Source organism: Desmodus rotundus, chromosome 5 (genome assembly GCF_022682495.2).
Source record: "Desmodus rotundus isolate HL8 chromosome 5, HLdesRot8A.1, whole genome shotgun sequence".
NCBI lineage: Eukaryota > Metazoa > Chordata > Mammalia > Chiroptera > Phyllostomidae > Desmodus > Desmodus rotundus.
The window spans coordinates 58,614,578-58,635,287 of NC_071391.1; positions in this window are offsets into that span (position 1 = coordinate 58,614,578).

A 20,710-nucleotide genomic window follows, 5' to 3' on the forward strand; every position below is an offset into this window, starting at 1 on the left:
CCAGCCTCTGATGTGGGTGTTAGGAGTCTGTTGTGCCAGCGAGAGAACTGGGAATCAGAAAGGCTGGTGATTTGCCCAAGATGGCAGTACTGGAGTTTGAGCTCAGATCTCCAAGATTGGAAAGCCCGGTCTTTCCTCCCCTCAGAACTGAACAGTGCCTTTTGAGAAGTGGTATCGTCATTCCCCTTTCTTAAAAGTAATCCTATAACATTGTAATAAAAACTCTTGCCTTCAAAATGATTGCGACATTTACTTTCACCTCAGATGGAAGAACAGGAACTAGAATTACCTTCTCACTTGAAAAGACTTAAAAAATCCTGGTAATATTTATAAAACATCAGTTTTCAGACACTAGACATCAAGCAGTACAGGGCAGTGGGCCCTGAGAGAAGGAAGACAAATGAGTTGAGTCCTGTGGTTGCCCCAGCAGATGCCTGGAGAGAGATTCCAGATTGCAGCTCAGGGACAGAGCGCTGTCGCAGAGCCCAGAGGTTTCCCTGAGTTGGGGAAACAGACCTGGTAGTCGAGAGAGGCCACAGTGGGTGGAGCTCATAGGACAGAGTACAAGAGAGAGGTGTGAGCTGCACAGGAAGAAAGCGGAGATCTAAAGAGGGTCCCCTGTGAAGCTGAAGCTGAGTGCTCCCGTACGCATGTGGGAAACTACCGAGGCTGGAGAAAGAACCACCTGAAAGGAGCAGAGGGAGCAATCGCTGACGTTCACAGAGGCAGTGAATAGTTTGTGTTCCTGCTGGCCAGAGTAGGAAACTGTAATTCAAAGGGCTCTGGGTAGGAGAGTCTGAAACGCATTGCTTCCCTAGGAGAGCGAAAGGAACCGTGATCTAAAGGCTCAAAAGTATCCAACAGTTTCTAAGTAACTGTTTCCTAAAACGAAGTACAAGAGCATAGGTACAAGTATATAAAATATGTAACAAGATAAAATTCAGAATGTTTGGCATGATAAACAAAATTGCCAGGCATGCAAGAAGTCAGAAAATAAACCCTTAAGGGGATAAAAAAGAAAAGAAACACCTAGAAATGACACAAATAATACAATTATTTATACAAAAGGGCACTGTAGCCATATGGCATTTAGTCAAGAAGGTCGTGGTCAAGAAGTAGAGAAGACTGAGCACATTAAGTAGAGGCACAGAAGATATAAAAAGAATGAGAAAATAACATGAAAGAGATGGAAAATATGTTGGAGATTTTAAAAAAACACTGGGTGGGATTAACAGCGGGTTGGACAGCAAGAGAAAAGGCCATAGAACTTGAAAGCGTGGCAGTAAAACAGTTCCAGACTATTCAGAGTGAACCCTGACTGGAAAAGCAGTGGCCAGAGCTTCCGCAGACAGGGCCGCTTCAGGCATCCTGGTGCACACGGCACTGGGGTTCTCAGAGCATAGCGATCTAAAGGAGAGGAGGCTCTGAGAGGGGAAAAGCTAAGGAAAAATACTTTTGTGTTTTCACTGCCATTCAGGTCATTTGAAGACATAATGACCAACATTAAAAAAATCAATGAAAATTATAAATCCACAGATCCAAGAAGTTCAATGAATTCCAAGGACAAGAGACACGAAGAGCATCACACCAAGGCACATCTTAGTCAATTACTGTAAACCAGTGATTTAAAAAAAGTATAAGGATGGGGGTGATGCATATTACATACAGGAACTCAGAAAAAATAACAGGAAGCTTCTCATTGAAAATTGGGAACCAGAAGACAGTGGAGCAGCATCTTCAATATGATAAAAGGAGCAAAACTAAACAAAACCTGTCCACTTGATTTCTGTGTTCAGTGAGGATATCTTTCAAGCAAAAAGGCAAAATGCTTTTTCAAATATCCAAAAGCTGAATGAATATATCAATGGCAGACCTGCACTGTTTTTAAAAGTCTCAAATATGTAAAATAATGTTATGTGGAAATATGGTAAATATGTGTGGATAAATATAAAACTTTGTTATTATTAAATCTCTGTAAAAGGTAATTGACCACTGAAAGCAAAAATAGTAACAATTTGTTGTGGAGTTTATAACTCCTGCCAAGTAAAACATGATTGCAGAGAGTAGGAAGGGGAATTGGAGGCTCACGATGGTAATAGTCCTGTACTACACATAAAGGGGTGCAATGTTACTTGGAGGAAAACTGTGAAGTTAAAGATATATAATGTAACCCTAAAGTAATTCCCCTCCACCCCCAAAGAAGTGTTACAGCTAATAAGCCAACAAAACATATAATGCAATTAATAAGTATTCAGTTACTCTGAAAGAAGGAAGAAAAATGTGGGGGATAGGAACAAAGGTAAAGCATAAAACAAATAGCGAGATAATAGATTTAAGCCTGACTATATCAATAATCACATTGAGTATAAATGGTCTAAACACCCAGTAAAAAGGAAGAGATTGTCACATGGAGTAAAGGAAGGCAAGACTCAAGTATATGCTGTTCACACTCAAAATCCACTTAAGTATAAAGACACTAGGTTTAAAATAAAAGTATAGAGAAAAATATGGTAACAATAACTTAAAGAAAGCAAGTGAGCTATAATAACAGTAAACAAAGTTAATTTCAGAACTTGAAAATATTCTGGTTGTTTACAATGATAAGGGGTCAGTTTAACAAGAGGAAATTATAATCCTAAATGTTTATGTACATCTTCTAAATATATGAGGGAAAGAGTGGTAAGCTACATAACAAAAAATAACCAACCCACAAATATAGTTGGATATTTCAACGCCTTCAATAATCGAGGAAATATGTAGACAGAAGATCAGTAAGTATTTGGAAGACTTGAAAGCCATATCGGCCGCCCTGACTTAACTGACCTTGGTAGAGCTCTCCACCCAACAAGCGCACGATGCACATTCTTTTCACGCACGTTCATAATGTTTCCAGTAGGGACTGTATTCTGGGCTACAGAGCAAGTCCCGGTACATAAAGGGTTCGAGTCATACAAAGTATGTTTTCTGGTGAAAGACAAAGAAAAACTAGAAATCAATAACATCTGGAAACTCCCCAAATATTTGGAAACTAAGCAACATGCTTCTGATGAAGAAATAAAAATAAATTAGAAATATATTAACTTGAATGAAGATGAAAGCAATATATTGAAATTGATTAGATACAGATAAGGCAATACTTAGAGTAAAATTGTAACACTAGCTGCCCATGTTAAAATGGTAGAAAATTCTCAAATTATTGATTTCAATTTTCAACTTAAAAAAGAGCAATTTAAACCCAACATAAACAGAAAAAGAAAGTAATAAGGATAAGAACAGGAAGTAATGAAGCAAAAATGGAAAAGTGAGGACAGTTAATGGAAGCACAAGCTGTTCCTTTGATTAAAACCCATAAGATTGATAAACCTGTAGCCAAACTAATTGGCAGAAGCAAAAAGACAACACAGGCTGTCGGGAATAAAAGAGGTGACATCACCCCACGGTCTTCAGGAATTAAGAGTATGATCACTGACTATTATAAACAACTTTATGGCAAGAAATTTGACAATTTAAATGAAATGGACAAATTTCTTGAAAGATACAAATTAGTAAAGCCCTTGCAAGAAGAACTAGATAGTCTGAATCTATTAAAGAGATGAAATTTTTAGTTAAAAACTTCACAGACAAAGCTCTAGTACCAGCTGTGTTCACTGGTGAGTCCACCAAATACATAAGTAAGAAATAATCCCAATTCTATACTATACATACTTTCCAGAAAGTTAAAGAAGGAAACATTCTAACCCCATTCTATGAGGCCAGTGTTTTCCAGATACCAAAATCGGGAAGATTACAAGAAAAGAAAACTAAAGCCCAACATACGTCTTGAACATAGAGACAAAAATTTTAAACATTTTAGCAAAGTGAACACAACAAAAAGATAACCTATCATGACCAAGGAGTTTCTCCTAGGAATGCAAGGTTGGTTTAACAATGAAAAAAATCAACACATTTAGTTATATTAGCTCACTAAAAAGAGAAAAACTATATGATTGTCTCAAGAGAATCAGGAATAGCATTTGACAAAATCTAACCAAACATTTCTCATAACTCTCAGCAAACAGAAATAGGAAGGAATTTTCTAATAAAGGCATCTACAAAAAATAAAACCCCCTACAGCTAACAACATGCTTAATTGTGAATGACTTAATGCTTTTTAAGAGCAATAAGGCAAGAATGTCTGCTTTACCACCCACTTCTATTAGCATTGCACTGCAGGTTCCAGCCATTGCAATAAGACAAAAAGAAAAGCATCCAAATTGTAAAATGTGTCTTTACTGTCAGGCAATATATGAAATATACAAAAAAAAAAGTTAGAATTCAGAAGTAAGTCTACCAAGCAAAAAGGTATAAAATGGCCAAAACTACTTTTTTTGTGTGTGTGAAGATTTTATTAGAGAGAGAGGAAGGAGGGGAGAAAGAAAGGGAGAGAAACATCAATGTGTGGTTGCCTCTTGCAAACTCCCCCCACCCCCACTGGGGACCTGGCCCACAACCCAGGCATGTGCCCTGCCTGACTGGGAATCAAACCAGTAACCCTTTGGTTCCCAGGCCAGCACTCAATCCATTGAGCCACATCAGCCAGGGCTCCATAACTACTTTAAAAAAGAACAAAGTTAGAGAACATAAACTATTTGATTTCAAGAATTATGAGGCTACCATAAGCCTAGACATATTCAATTAACTGATTTTTGGCAAAGATGCTATGGTGCTTCAGTGGGGAAAGGGAAATTTTTTCAACAAATGTACTGAAACAATTGGCAAGTCATAGGCAAAAAAAAAAAAACAAAACAAAAACCCCACAAAAACAAAACAAAAAAGTTTGACCCTAATTTTTAAAAAATGAAGTCAGGCCATATAAAAAATTTAACTCAAAATGTATCATAGACCTAAATATGAAACCTAAAATTATAAAACTTCTGGAAGAAAAGTCAGACAAAAAGTCTTGTGACCTTTCATCAGGCATAATTTCTTAGATAACACCAGAAGTATAGTTCATGAAAGAAAAAAAATTGGTACATAGGAGTTCTATCAAAATATAAAACTTTGGCTCATCAAAAGATATTTTTAAGAGAATGAAAAGACAGCCCACATATTGGGAGGAAATATTTGCAAGTCAATATCCAATAACGGGCTGCATCCACACATGTGCAGAACTCCGGACACAGCAGAGATACTTACGGTTTGATAGCACCAGCAGTTCTGCTGGCTTGCTCTCCAGTGAAACTGGTGAAAATCATTTTTCACAAATTCAACCATTTAAAACGTCTAGAAATTTGTCCTAAGGACAAAGAGTAAATAAACATTTACTTAAGAATATCTATGAAAACTCAACAAAAAGGTGAATTTTGAGTAAGAAAAGTAAAATCTTAGTTTTAGAAAGAAGGTCTGTGGTATGTGAACCAAGGCTGTTCTCACCTTCTCCCCTCCTAGCTCAGCGAACTGGCGACCCTGCTCCAGGCTGCTGTAGCCAAGAACCCAAGGCCCCTCTTTCCAGCTCGCAGCAGGAAGGCATTTTTTTCCAGAAACAGCAGGATTTTGGCAATTGTCATCCTGCCTACAGCTGCCTGTTGATGAGATTAAGTCCCAGGCAATTTCACTTGAGATGTTGGAGCTCCCTTCTACCCAACCCCCACTTGTGAGATGAAGGCTCTACCTTGGGTGCAGCATGTTGAGAATAGGGGGCCCTGATAGTCTTTTCCCCATCTTAATGAGGTGGTGGTTCCCTGCTACTCAAGCCAAGAAGACCTCAGGCTACTGCTTATCCCACCCCCACTGTGCTCCTGGAGTGCAAGTGTCATTCCCAGGGAAGCTCGCTGTTGTCCCCACTCCCAGCTTCAGAGGCAGGGAAAGGTGGGAGGGAGCCCTATCAGTACTGCTGTCCCTGCAGGCTCACTGGGGGTACCTAAGCTGCACCTCCCTGAGGAGCATCATCTGAGGCTTAGCACTGTGTGGGAGAAGTAGCCTTCACCAAAGCAGTTCAGCCAGTCACTCAGCAAATAAGCAAGTAAAAAACAAGCCCTGGAGGCAGGGAGGGCTCCATTACCCAGAGTCGCTGCACTATATTATTTAAAATGTCCAGTTTCCAATAAAACTTTATCAGGCTTGCAAAGACACACGAAAGTATGACCCACATACTAGTGAAAACAAACAGGCAGCACAGACTGCATGTGAGAGTGGCTGATACTAGACAATAGGAAAATATTGCAAAGTAGACATTTAAAAAATGCTCACAATAAAGGAGGACAATTAAAAGAAGCAAAGGAATGTATGATCACAATGTTGCATCAAATAGAGAATGCCAACAAGAATTTTTTTTAAAAGAACCAAATGGAAGTTCTACAGTTGAAAAGGGACAACTGAAAATAAGAATTCATGGGAGAATCTCAACAGTATACAGTTGACACTTCAACAATGTGGGGGAGATGAAGGCCAACCCCCTCCACATACAACTGCAGTTGGCCCTCTGTTTGCACAGGTTTCCAACTGTGGAACTGACCCTTGAACAAGACAGGATTTGACTGGACAGGTCAACAAAACGGTGGTCAGTTGACCAACAAAAACCCTCATATAGGTGGGCCCATGGAGTTCAAACCTGTGCTGGTCAAGGGTTGCCATATTTGAAATGGCAGAAGGAAGAATTCCTGAACGTCAAGATAGATCAAAAGAAGTTATGCAAACCAAAGAATAGAAATAAAGAATGACAAGTGAAAAGAGCCTTAGAGAAAGGTGGGGCACCTTTAAGTGCATTGATGTATGCTTAATGGGAATTCCGGAGGAGGGGAGGAGGAGGAGAAAAATATTGGAAGAAATAGTGGCAAAACTGCTAAATGTATTTTAAAAATGTAACCTACACATAGGAAGCTCAATGAACTCCAAGTTGGATACACTCAAAGAGATCCAAAAATAGACCCATCATAGTAAAAAGGCTCCAAATCAAAGACAAGGAAAAAACTCTAAAAATCAGAGGAAAAAACAATGAGAAATCACAAGGGACCCCAATAAGATTAGCAAATTACTTACCAGCAGAAAAATGAAGGCTAGAAGACTGTGAGATGACTCAAAACTCAATATAAATAAACAAGAAAAATTTGGATACATGAATGACAAGTAAGCACATGAAAAGATGCTCAAAATCTTTGGAAAGTAAAACCGAAGTGAGACTTCTGGTCAAGATGGAGGCATAGGTAACATGGCTCACCTCCTTGCACAACCACATTAAAATTACAACTAAGCACTCAGAGCCATCAGAAACTGAGTTGAATGGAAGTCTGATGACTACAGAATTAAAGAAACCACAGCCATCCAGACTGGTAGGAGGGGTGGAGACAGGGAATGGACGGTCCCACATCCACATGTGGTTGATAAAAATTCGGGAGGGATATCTTGGGGGTGAGGAGTCCCAGCACCACACCAGGCCCCCAGGCTAGGATTCCAGTGTTAGGAAGATAAGTTCCCATAACTTCTGGCTGCAAAATCCAGCGGGGATTGAGGCAATGGAAGAAACTTCTGGAGTCCTAAGCAGTTCCTCTTAACTCACACATGGACTTACTCAGACTCACTCCCTTTGAGCTCCAGCACTAGGGTAGCACAAGTGGCACGCAGGGAGGAACTGAAGTGTTGGGCATCAAGGTGGGAGCTGGGGGAAGGCTTTCTTCCAGACAGAAAAGTAGGCGGACGCCATTGTCCCTTTTCTGAACCCTCCCCTGACAGAGCTGGGTGCCATATCTGAGACTCAATCAATCTGGCTGATATAGTTTGCCTCACCCTGGAGATTCCCTGAGGTTCCATCATACCCAAATTATGGGCCCACCCAAGCTGTTAACAGTGGTTTTTCCATATGAATGGCTGGTCTTGGCTCGTGCTTCACAACTTCCTAAATCCTCTGATACAAGCAACAACTGGCCTCAGTGAAACTCTAGCCACAGTACCTCTGGCTAAGTGGCCCCAGGCACAGCAGTAGCAGCAGGCAGCCTGGGTTCACAGCTTGTCTTTATCTGGGAACCTCCAAGCCCAGCACAAGTAGCAGCCATCTGCAGATTGCTTTATAGCTCAGGCAGGGGGGCCCTGGACAGATCACAGTGGGGTGGGGAGGCTCACCTTGGCCTGCACCACCTTGGAAACGCCAGAACCTGTGCACCCAGCGGACAGCTACAGACCATGTTGGAGCACCACTACTCTGCTCCTGCACAGCTGATCCTCTACGGAGGGTGGAAGTGGGTAGTCAGTGGTCACAGCCAGTCCTCACAACTGAGTGGCCTGGGCAAATCCCTCCCATTGATCTGCCAACAGCAACCAAGGCTCAACCACAAGAGGAGGGTGTACTCAGCCCACACAAAAGGCACACCTCGAGTACACTGCTTGGGTGATAGGGGAGGTTGTGCCACTGGACCCTACAGGACACCTACTACATTAGGCCACACTACCAAGACAGTCATAATATCTCTAACACATAGAAAAAAACACAGGGAGGCTGCCAAATGAGAAAACAAAGAAACATGGCTCAAATGAAACAACATATCAAAACACTAGAGAAAAAAACTAAACAAAACAGAGACAAACAATCTATCGATGCAGAGTTTAAAACGCTGGTTACAAAGATGCTCAAGAAACTTAGGACCTCAGCAGCATAAAAAAGATCCAGTCAGAAATGAAGGATACACCGATGGAAATAAAGAGCAATTTACAGTGAAACAACAGTAGAGTGGATGAAGCCAAGAATCAAATCAATGATTTGGAACATGAGGAAGAAAAACTAACCAATCAGAATGAGAAGAAAAAAGAATCCTAGACAACGAGGTTAGTGTAAGCAGCATCTAGGACAACTTCAAGAGATCCAACATTCTCATCACAGGGGTGCCAGAAGAAAAAGAGAAAGAGTAAGAAACTGGAAATCTATTTGAAAACATAATGAAGGAAAACTTCCCTGATTTGGTGAAGGAAATAGACATGCAAGTCCAAGAAGCACAGAGAGACCCAAACAAGATGGATGCAAAGACGCCCACTCCAAGACACATCATAATTAAAATGCCAAAGGTTAAAAATAAAGAGAGAATCTTAAAAGCTGCAAGAGAAAAAAGCAGTTAGTTACCTACAGGGGAGCTCCTCTAAGACTGTCAGCTGGGCCCTGGCTGGTGTGGCTCAGTGGATTGAGTGCTAGCCTGCGGACCAAAGGGTTGTTGGTTCGATTCCCAGTCAGGGACTCGCAAGAAGCAACCACACATTGATTTCTCTCCCTCTCTTTCCCTTCCCCTCTCTAAAAATAAATAAAATCTTAGAAAAGAGAACAGCTGAAAAGAGAACAGCTGATTTCTCAAAAGAAACTTTGCAGGCTAGAAGGGATTGGCAAGAAACATTCAAAGTCATGAAAAGCAGGGACCTACAGCCAAAATTGCTCTACCCAGCAAACCTATCCTTTAGAATCAAAGGGCAGATAAAGAGCTTCTCAGACAAGAAAAAACTAAAGGAGTTCTTTATCACCAAACCATTATATGAAATGTAATATGAAATGTTAAAGGGACTTATTTAAGAAAAAGAGGGTGATCAAAACTATGAAAGATAAATGACAATAAATACATATCTATGAACAGTTGAATCTAAAAAACAAACTAAGCAAATAAGAATAGAGACAGAATCATGGATACAAAGAGTGTTTTGATTGGTGCCAGGTGGGAACGGGCTGTGGGGGAATGGGCAAAGAGGCGAGGGGAGTAAGAAGTACAAATAGTAGTCAGAGAATAGCCGTGGGGATGTAAAGTACAGTGTAGGAAATGGAGTAGCCAAAGAACCTATGCATGACCCATGGACATGAACGATGGTGGGATTGCCTGAGGTGGGGGGTGGGTACTGGGTGGAGGGTGGCAAAGGGGGAAAAATTAGACAACTATAATAGCATAATCAATAAAATATCATTAAAAATAAAACCAGAACAAGATACCAGTACACACTCACTAAAATGACCACACAGATTGACCCTTGAACATGTGGGTGTGAAGGGCACCACCAATCCACTGCATAGTCAGAAACCCTTGTATAACTTGAGTCAGCCCTTCACAAATGCAGATTCCAGCTGCAGATTAAAACCACTTAAAAAGAGTGACTATACTGAGCGTGTATACCAAGTAAGAACAGCAAGGATATAGAGAAGCTTGAAGATTTATATACAGCTAGTGGGAATGTAAAAATGAAGCAACTCATTTGGAAAAGAATTTTGTAGTTTCTTAAAAAGTTAAACATATAGTCGCTTTGACTCAGATATTTCAACTAAAAGTATTTCCTTAAGAGCAATTGTATATGCAAATGATAAACTTGTACATGAATAGTAGCTTTATTTCCAATACCCAAAAAGTAGATACAAACTAAACGTCTTTCAATAGGTGGATAAACAAAATTTGATATATACATGTAATAAAATACTATGTGTCAATAAAAAGAATGAATGATACATGCAACAGCCTGTTAACAGTTTTTCTTTATCCTTTTCTTTGTAAAATATACATATATAAAATTGTACCTCCTGCACATTTTAGTTCAGTGATTTATTACGAAACAATTATGTAATCACCACCAGAATCAAGAAGTAGAATGCTGTTAGCACCCCAAAGCCTGTCTTGTACCCTCTTGCCATCAGAAAGCTTCCCTCCCCCAAAGGTAACCAACTTCCTTTCTATAGTAATCATTTGTGCCTTAACACGCATTCTCAAGCATTAGAGATTACACCGGCTAGTTAATTGGACTTTATGTAAATGAAATGGTGCACTCTGTATTTTTTGTACCTGGCTTCCACTGAGCTCTAGATCTATTACTGTGTTGCTGTGATTTGTTTATTTTCATTTCGTACAGTATTCCGAATATAGCATGGACATAAGTCGTTTCCTGTGCAGGGCTCTTATAAAATCGCGGCTGTTAGCATCCCCGAATGGGTCTCTGGGAGGCTTGCACACACTTTTCTATGAGTTACCGGCCTGGGAGTGGAGTTTCTGGGCCATAGGGTATGCTATATCTTCAAGTTTAGAGGTCAAACTTTTCCAAAGCAGTTGTTCCAGTTCTTATACTACCGCAGAGAGCTCTGCGGTTGTCAAAGCTTTGGCCAGCCTCAGAGTCTCTGCTAAAGTCACTCCAAACGCTGCCCGCCTCCCCGGGCCCGTCCTACTCACAGAGTACGGCTCTCTAATTTATTTTCTTGTTAGCGTTCTAATGACTTCAGGAAGCTGTGTCATTCACAGTTTGTCCATTTCTGATGACTGTCTCCATTGAGAGGGTTGTTCTGAATGACCTAGCCCACCACTATTGGAAGCAGACCAGCTAATGATGGAAACACTTATTGTGAGCCCACTGTCCACAGACACTCCTGGGTGCTAAGGGATCTTTCTCAATCTTCAAAGAGTAATTCTTATAGTTACTGGGGACAGTAGGCCTGAGGAAGTCGCAGTGATCCTGAATGGCTTTTCATTGAGACCACGTGAGATTTCTTAAGGCCACGTTTCTGAGCCCAAGGGAGTGGTTTCGTGAGCTAGAGAACAGTTGGGTGGACGTTTATTAAAACTTGCTGAGTCTTCCCTGGGTGCCGCATGGGCCCCTGGGAACGTCACACAGACAGATTTCTAATGAGCACCAAGGCCACGCCCACGTGATCTGAGACCCACAGACACACCAGCGGCACTGGCATCTCACAGGGCTGTGGTGTGGATTATACCGCTGCTTGTGCAAGTTCTGGGAGCAGAACCCGACATTTAAAGTGAGAGGAACTGCTGCTACTTCTTGGTGTGCGTGCACTCAGCAGGTTATTTTGGAGTAAAACTTTGTTCCGAGAAGCACGGCTTGAGACGTCCATCTTCGTGGTGTAAATGTAAGGCTTTGGACACCTGTGTCCTGGAGTACAGGTACAACTAGGATTTCTGTGGCTTTGCAAAGTCCCAAGTCACCTTCAGGACTTCGAAACATCACTCCCTTCAAGCTTTGCTTGAATGTCACATTCTCCAGGAGGCTCACCTCATCTTAGCACCTCCGACCCAAGTAACTGCCATGACTTTTCTTTTTTGTCCTTAGCAATGATGCCCTTTGACAGGTGGGGCCGTTTATTTACCTGTTTAATCTATTGTGTCAGTGCTTCCTGCAGTTACCTGCACTGAGAACAAGGCTTTGTTCACGCTAAGCACTCAGTAAATCTTCGCAATTATTATTTTCCATATGCTGGTTCAGCAAACATTTAATGAATCTGTTTACAGAGAGTTTTATTTGACACTTCGTACAATATTAACCTCTACTGGCAGAATTTTCTAGGAAACAGTCTGATTTCTCATGGGATGCAGGATGTGAAGTTTTTGCTTCGTGGCTTCCATTTTGCTCACATCCAACACAGACTCATTTCCTTCCCCTCAAACCTGCCCCTTTCCTCTGTTCCGCCCTGACTCTTCTCCCTGCCACCTAGGTCCCATCTTTCACTTCCTGCTCTTGCCCAGCCCCTGAACCATCACGTCCTGGAGACGCAAGCCCTGCTGTGCCCTGCATCTGCCTCCCTCTCTCTGTCCCTCCGACCCTCCGACCCTCTCGCTCATTGCGCCTCAGTAGTAAGTCCGAATGGAAAGCGCTGACAGTACGATCCGCACCTGGTGCACCTCAGGGCCTGCGATATCTGTCTGCTGAATGAACTGTCTCGTCACCGTAACGCTGCAACCATTTCCCCTAAACAGTCTCCCTGCACACTTGCCTCTTTCCAAGATCTTTAGAAAATCCAGCTAGTTATTCCCCCGCTTCAGACCTTTCAGTGGCCTCTCTGGGCCCGAAAAGCTCAAGCCCAGCACGGAGCTCACAAGGCGACCTTGATCCCATCCCAGGGGTCAAGGCCCAGTGTGTCCTGCACCAGCTCCTCCCACAAAACCCCACAGCCGCATTCGCTCTTCCCTGCACCTTCCGGGTGTTTTCACTGACTTTGGCTTTGCCTGACCAGTCCCTCTGCTTGGAATGTCCTTCCGCTTGTCACCTGCTGAAATCTCACCCTTCACAGCCTCAGTGGAAGCCTCATTTTGAAACTCCTTTTGTTGAGCAAGTTACCGCTTCCTCTGTGCCCCCACAGCTCACCGAAACTCTCCCGTCACTCTCTGTCTTGTATTTTGGTTAATTAACTAAATATCTGAGCCTGTGAGTCCCTTGAAGGAAGGGACTGCAACTTGGTAATTTTTAATCCCTAGCTTAGTGTGTGGCAGAAAGTGAGTGCCTGATGTATGGTGGGGATTCTTGCTGTTTTTGATGCAGATGTTTCCCTTACCCTTGTAATTAATACGGTTGTGAGGACAGAGGGACAAGAGAGGGCGGAGTACGGAATGGCTGGAAAGATGTGTGGTGGTGATAGGGTGTTGCCGGCGTTACAGACTCTGCGGAGGTTACCATCGTGATCGCTGCCGCACGTGCTGATTCCTTGGGCGCTGGTCACGCCAGTTCGGACCACTAGGTGGAGCCCGTGTTCCACGAGTGTTGAGCACAGCGCTAACATTGTGGCTGGGGCTCCGGTTCTCCTGGGTGGCGGGTGAGGAGCCCAGGGAAGCCCACAGTGGCGCAGGGGACGTCCTGCGACCGCCAGGCCAGGTGGAGGTCAGCCTTGCCCCACGCTGGCGCCCCGGGCCCCACAAACCCAGCGCTGGGCTCTCCCAGCCACAGTGGACAGCCGTCCCCACTCTGCATCCCCTCCTGTCTCCACGTTAGCCAGCTTCCCTGCTTCTCCAAGCCTCCGTAGGTGCTTATTCTGTTCTCTGAGACCGCGTGATGCCCCCTCTCCCGGCAGGTAGCCTATCTGGCCATCAGGAGGGCTGGCAGGAAGTGCTCGGGAAGGCCAAGCCTCATCCCGGTGGGACCCACACACCGGACTCTCAGCCCCTCGGTCGCGGAGTCCACCCTTCGATGTGGTTATACCCAGAGGCCCAGGTCTGCAAAAGCGTGGTCTCCAGGCAGCCGCCCCCTGTCCTGCCTGCCTGCACCCCACCCCACCTTCGGAAATGCCGCACCTGTGCCTGGGTCTGTTGTTTATGACCAGCCACTGCCTGGCTTTTCTTCTGAGTGACAGATGACTTGCAAGAGGAAGTGGGGCAGAGGGAGCCATTTAGTGCCTGGATCGCAGCCAGGAAATTACTCCACTCCCCCCAAATGTAAAAATACCTTCTCCCCCGTGAAAGACAGCTTGCAGGATGAGAGTACATCAGAGAGAGGACCCCTAGACCTAGAGCTGCCTTGGCTCCTAGGTTCTGGGCCTTGAGCCAGGAGGGCCCTCCAGGGGAGCTGACCTCCTTGAAGTTCAAGGACAAATAGCTGAGACACTTCCCAGGTGAACCCCAGGAACAAGCACAAGGACGGCATGATTTCTTATGTGAATCCCACCCAGCCTTTAGTGCTGAAGGCAGGAGAGCAGCCTGCCGCGAGAGAAGATGGTAGCAGAACAGGGGCCTTCTGAGAAGTGGGGACGATGTGGACCCCAGATGTGGACCCCAGATGTGGACCCCAGGCACAGTGTCTCGGATGCAAGAGGTGGGGGGGGGGCTCTCACCAGCCCTGGGAGCTGATATCAGAGCCCGCTGTTCACCAGGGACATTGAGCCAGTGACTTCTATGCCAAAACGCACCTTGGGAAACCACAAAAGCACTAGACACATAGTTTCTTTCTAAACTCCAAGCAGAAAACAACAGTTTTTAGAACTTCAGACAAATCAGTCCCTCCACACACCTGTGCTCTCTCCTGTGGCTGACTTGCCGGTTGCATAACTTCCACAGCCCAGCAAATGTCTGGGTCCCACTCCGGGTGACACTTGTAGGAGGGTCACCATCTCCCTGGGGCAGCCCCAGCCTGAAAGGGCCTGAAAAGGGGGCCTACCTTTGGCACCCATAAAATGAGCCTGCTGGAGGTGGTGAGAGGCAAGACAGCACTTGAGGAAACAGCGTTGTGCAAAGCAGGGAGCGTTGGCACTGCTGGTGCACAGGTCTGTCAGTTAGGTTAGGGGCCCGGCACCCTCGGTCACTTGTTTAATTCATCACTCAGCATGTGTCTGAATTCACCTGTCAGTCTGGGCTCTTCAAACTACAATTATTCCGTAGAAGTCCGAAGTTGTCCCAAAGATGTTTGCAAGTACCCAGGGAGTGAGGGTAGCTCATCTTCTCACAAATACTTCTGTCCCCACGGCAGTGATCCATCAGGAAACTGAGCTCCTTCTTCAGGCTCCAAAGAACGGGGGCAGGCTGATTCGGGGGTCTGATAGAGTTTGCTGAGTTTCGAGCCGGGGACACAGGAAGGCTTACACCACAGCCACTGCAGCAATGAACCACTTTCAGGTTGAGCAGCAGGTGCCCCTGTGCTGCTCTGGGCTCAGGGCCTGGACCGCAGCCTGTGCTTGGGCTGTTCTACTGTGCAGACCTGGGTTCGTCTCTCCTGCTCTCCCTCCTTCCCCTCTGCTTCCCTCTGTTTTACACCTCTCCCCCTCTAAGAGCAGAGCAAACCCCTCTCTTTCTCATATGTCCAGTTTAGCCGGTGGCTTTGTAGCTAAGTTCTGGTCAGTCTCACCTTTACCTCAAGGTGCTTGTCAAAGTATTTTCCCAAAACAAAATAGTTCCGTCCCTACAAGGAATCCTGGGACCAAGTGTTGAGATGATAACATTTTGACCTCCTAACATTTATCTTAACAGAATCCAAAAAGTATTTTCAACAGCTTGAATGTTGGAGACAGATTTGACCTGGGAAGAGTAAAATGAAATTATAATGAAAACTCATGAATGAGTGGGAGGGAAGGGGACAAAGTCCTCCCACAAATCCACACAGCCCTTTCCAGTAGCTCAGGCTACAAGGGAAGGGAGTGTGCACCTTCTCCCCTTAACACCCAACCCCCAAGTTCCCCAAGGCCCAGCGGTGTGGGGAGGCCTGGGTCCTGAGCCCCTGTAAGCAAAGGTTCCTGGAGGGGAGGGAGGACAGGGTTACCAGGGACGTTGCAGGGGATGGGGAAGCTGGAGAAGGATACCCACTGGGATGGACACTTTGGGTATCAGGGCTGGGCAGGGAGCTGTGGCTCACTCCTCCCCCGTGACATTCACTGGGCCTGCACAGGGTGATTCCCAGCAGACCCTCTTCTGCATCCCCACAGCTGGCTGGTTCCCCAGGCCTCATCCCGGGACTTGCCTCCCTCATGCTAGATTGCCCCTCCCTGCCAGCTGGCACCTGGTCCAGGTCACTGCTGTGTGCCTGGCACTCAGCAGGTGTGCAGTAACTATGGGAAGAAGTGGGGAGGAAGTGACTGGACCCTGGCTGGTGGTCCTGGGTCTGATCTGGCTTCACCACTGACCTACTCCGAGCTCTTTGGCAAGTCTAACCCCGCGAATCACTGTTCTCAGGCTGGCGCTGGAAGAGATGCCTGTCTTGGAGGGAAGATGGAGGGATCTAATGAAACAGACATGGAAGGGCTTGGAAAGTGAAGAGGACAAGGAACCTGGATATCAGGCCTGAGCTCACAGGCCCTCCCCTCGCTAGCAAAGTCCCCACGTTCAGTGCTGGCCACAGTGTCACATGTGTACTCGCACTTCCCCCCAAGTCCCCGAGAGCACAGCTTCGCTTCCTGCTAATTTAACTTGGGGTAAATGGAGACTCAGAGGGCGAGTCACCAGTCCCGAGCCACCCAGCTCTCTCCCCGCACAGCTGGGGTGGAACCAGGCCTGTGACTCCCTCCCGCGTCCTCCTGGCTGGGTGAGCGCTGGGGCGAAGTGGGCGGGCAGCCCCTGGGAGGCGCAGGCGCCGTGCTATTTTACTAAGAGGGGTGCTGCGGACCCCGCAGGTCTGTGCGTGATTTCAGAAGGCCTTCCGAACACGAACTCTCGGGTTCTGAAATTCAGTCAGTGGAGCCTGAATGTGAAGGAAAGGAAACTGGGGCTGTATTCACCATTTAATTACATTCCGCCCACTCTCTCCCCCTTAGTCCCCCTCCCTTCGCGCACTTCCCACTTGGGCCATTTTCATCCCATTTGTGCCACATGGGGTCACCCAGGCCTCTCGCAGGTCTCTCCCGCACACAGCACGCACAGCCAGGGTCAGCGGGCTTGCCGTGCAGGAGGGGCTGAACTCACATTGGAGACTGAGCGAAGGAACAAATGAATACGTGAATGAGTGAGTGAGTGGGTGACTGGGAGGCAAGAGCATCAGACAAATGGACACTAAACTCTTTCTTTTAAAGACTGTATGTATTTTTAGAGAGAGGGGAAGGGACGGAGAAAGGGAGGGGGAGAAACACCAACGTGTGAAAGAAACATTGATGGGTTGCCTCTCACACGCCCTCAACCGGGCTCCTGGCCAGCGGCCCAGGCACGTGGTGCCCTGATTGGGAATCGAACCTGCGACTTTTCAGTTGGCTGGAGGATGCCCAACCCACTGAGCCACACCAGGCAGGGGTAAGCTCTTAATACCTTAGGTGTTAACTCCCCTCCTTTGAGAGGACCGACATCCACACGACTCTCATCTGGAAAGCTTGGCATTGTGCCACCATCATGAAGGAAATTCTTTTTTTTTTTTTCAAAAATTCTTTTTTTTTTAATTTATTTTTTATTGTTATTCAATTACAGTTGTATGCCTTTTCTCCCCTTCCCTCCCCCGAAGGAAATTCTTCGTAAGAGATTCTGGCTCTCTGAGCCTGTCTCCTCACTTGGAAAATAGCAGCAATATTAATCTTTACGTCACAAGCTTCTGAGAGGCCCAAGTGGGCACGCAGGTCCTGGAGTGCTAGGTCAGTTGTAAGCTCTCACAACGTCCTGTGTTCTGTTACAGGAAAAGCAGCATTAGCCTCCTTCGCTATGCTCCTCACCGCCTCCCTCCGAACTCTGACCCTCCCCACGCAGAGCGGACACCTGCATAGACACGTGTGTGTACATGCATGTGCACACACTGCACAGACTCATGCGCATGCCTCCAGAGCACACAGATACCCTAACACACCTGTACACGTGCTGCACGTGTGCCCTCACTCAGGCCCCGCAAACCTGAAAACATGGCCATTTCCTGCTGCCACCCGTGTTACAGGATTAATAGTTTTTTCTAATATTTCCTTTAGGGTGTTTTCTTGATAAAATATTATTAGCCATTTTCAACAGTAATTACTGGCCAATACTTTTTCCTCTCTCGTAAAATCCACCTGGACCTCCTGAGAGCAGGCTGTCATTCCTGCCTCCCCTGCTTGTGATGAGCACTTACGCCCCTGGAGCCCCTTGGTCTGAAATAAGCGGAGCCTACGGTAGCTGCCAGTGGGTGTCAGCCCTGGAAGGGTCCTGGTGTGTGGCGGGGCTCCCTTCCTGCCAAAACTCTCGGGCAGCCCATAGCTCTTCCTGGTCCCAGTGCTCATCGTTCACATTGCCAGCTCTTCTGTTCCTCGTCCCCACACACCTCAAGCTGAGGAACAGACTCGCCAGGGGGAGGGGTGAGACACAGTGAGAATTCATTTGATTTTTAAAATGTTGAATTTGAGGCAGCTGGCACATCCAGCTACGAGGGAAGTTTTAGAGTTAATGGGCGAGATCTCAACTATATATAGATAAATAAATGTGGGTATTTTCTGTATATTTACAGTGTATTTGCTGGGAATTCATTTAGTTACTAGAATCAAAGACTGAAAGAAACAGTGACTTACATAAGAAAGAAGTTTATTGTGCTTAACATTAAAGGACGGGTGTGTTGGTTCCCTGGTATCTTTTAGGGACCATGGGCTCCCTCTATGTTTTGGCTTCATCATTTTAGTACATGGCTTCCATCTTGGAACAGCCTCTCAGTCCCAGGTGGCTGCTGGAGCACCAGCCATCATCTCTACATTCTAGGCAGGAAGCAGGAGGAAGGGAGGAAGGTTGAAAATAAAAGTGCTTATAACTAAGTTCCAAGTCTTACTCAACAACTTCTGTTTACACATTATTGGCTGAAACTTTGTCACATGGCTACATGGAAGTGCAAGGGAGGCTGAGAAATGTAATCTTTTAGCTAGTAACTTACACGTGGCCCCAGTGCATCATTTGACTATCCGAAAGCCCCTGTCCTTTCACAAAGAAAACACCTCCTTCCCAAGAGATTCAACTCTGAAGTGTGGACCGAGTTGAAAGCCAAGATCTCTGGACGACGGGCAGTGTGTGCCTTTGCATGTGAATGTTCTTGCTTTCTAGTGACTTAAACACAGAGGGCCAAGTCACCTCTGCACCTCCTGGCATACTCACTATGGAGTGGGAGTGGAGTGGGAGCAGGAGAACCCCCATACACACCGATGGATAAGGAGAGATGGGAAACGTGGCTGCGTCACTGGTCTGACGCGGCCATCAGTGCTGGGGGCAGGGTTTCTGAAGACTCCCTGCCTTCGTAGAGGAGTACATTCCCTGGCGTTCTTATCTGTCGTGCTGTCTGGAAGGGCTTCCCTTACTGATTGCCTCTTGTGTCCCCTCAGCCTCTGGTGGTCAGTGGTATAAATGAGAAAAGGGCGCCCCTCTGGCTCGTCACAGCCTTGCCTGTGTGTGGCTTTGGCCACAGACAGTGCTACTGAGGAAAGGGCGGTCGTTCTCCCAGGTGCATGCAGCCCTGTGCCAGAGGGAGTGGCTCGGAGAGTGGGTGTAGGCTGGGTTTCCACGGGGCATCGTTGTGCAGTGCCTGTCATGTCCATCTGCAGGTGGTGCCCCTGGTGCTCCCTGGCTCCCCCGTCAGGGGAGCTCTTTTTTGTTCCTAATTCTCCAGGGACGTATCCCAGGTCTGTTCAGAGAGCGTGCTCATCCTGGACTGCCTGGGCCACAGGTGGGGGTTAGCAGGCTCCGGGACCGTGTGGGGTTGACAGCCACAAGCTGTTGCAGGACTGGTAAGTGAATGACATGGCCCAAGGACAGTGTGTGGTCAAAAGGGAAGAGAATCTCAGATTCCTGAGAAACACTGAGATTTAAGAGGTTGGTGTGAGAGAACCAAGAATCACTAAAGAATACTGAGGAGGTGGGGGCCAGGAGCCAGGAGCCAGGAAGGAGAGAGTGGCAGCTTGGAAACCGAGAGGAGATACTCAGGGAGGACCAGCCGCAGGGAGAGAGTGGTATAAAGTCAAGTCGGATGAAAACAGAAATGCCCACGGATCTGGCCTCTGGCCTTAAGTTACACACTAGCCCCTCTTACGACAATTCCCAAACTGTCCCTTACGGCTCTGGGCCAGGCGTGTGGTGGTAATCCTCTTCACTTTCCTGTGCCCGTGGCCCTGATGAGCACCCCTCTTCCTCCTGCTTTCCTCCCCCGGCTGCTGGCTTCAGTGCCTTGTTTTCTTTCCACCTTCCCAGCCTGTCGCAGGGCGCCCCTCGCACCCAGCAGCCAGCCCACTGCTCTGACGCCTGTGCCCCACTGACAATGACCTTCACTCCTGAGGCTTTAACTCTCATGGTCGTATTTCCAAGTCTATTGCTGCCTCCTGACTTGTCTCTTGAACTGCAGACCCATTTTGGACACACCCATTTGGGTGGCGCAGATGTATCTCAGATTCACTGTATTAGGACAAAAAAGCAAGAACAAAAAAACACAAGACAGATTTTAAGCAAGAAAGCTAAATTATTGCTTCATATAGCTGGAAACTCTAAGGCATGTCAGTTCCAAATTTCAGCACGACTGGACCCAGGGTTTCAAGCCGTGTGCTCCGGGTGCTCTCTCGGTCTCTGTCCCTCCCTGTCTCTGACGGTGCTCACTTCACCTCCGCTTCTGTTGC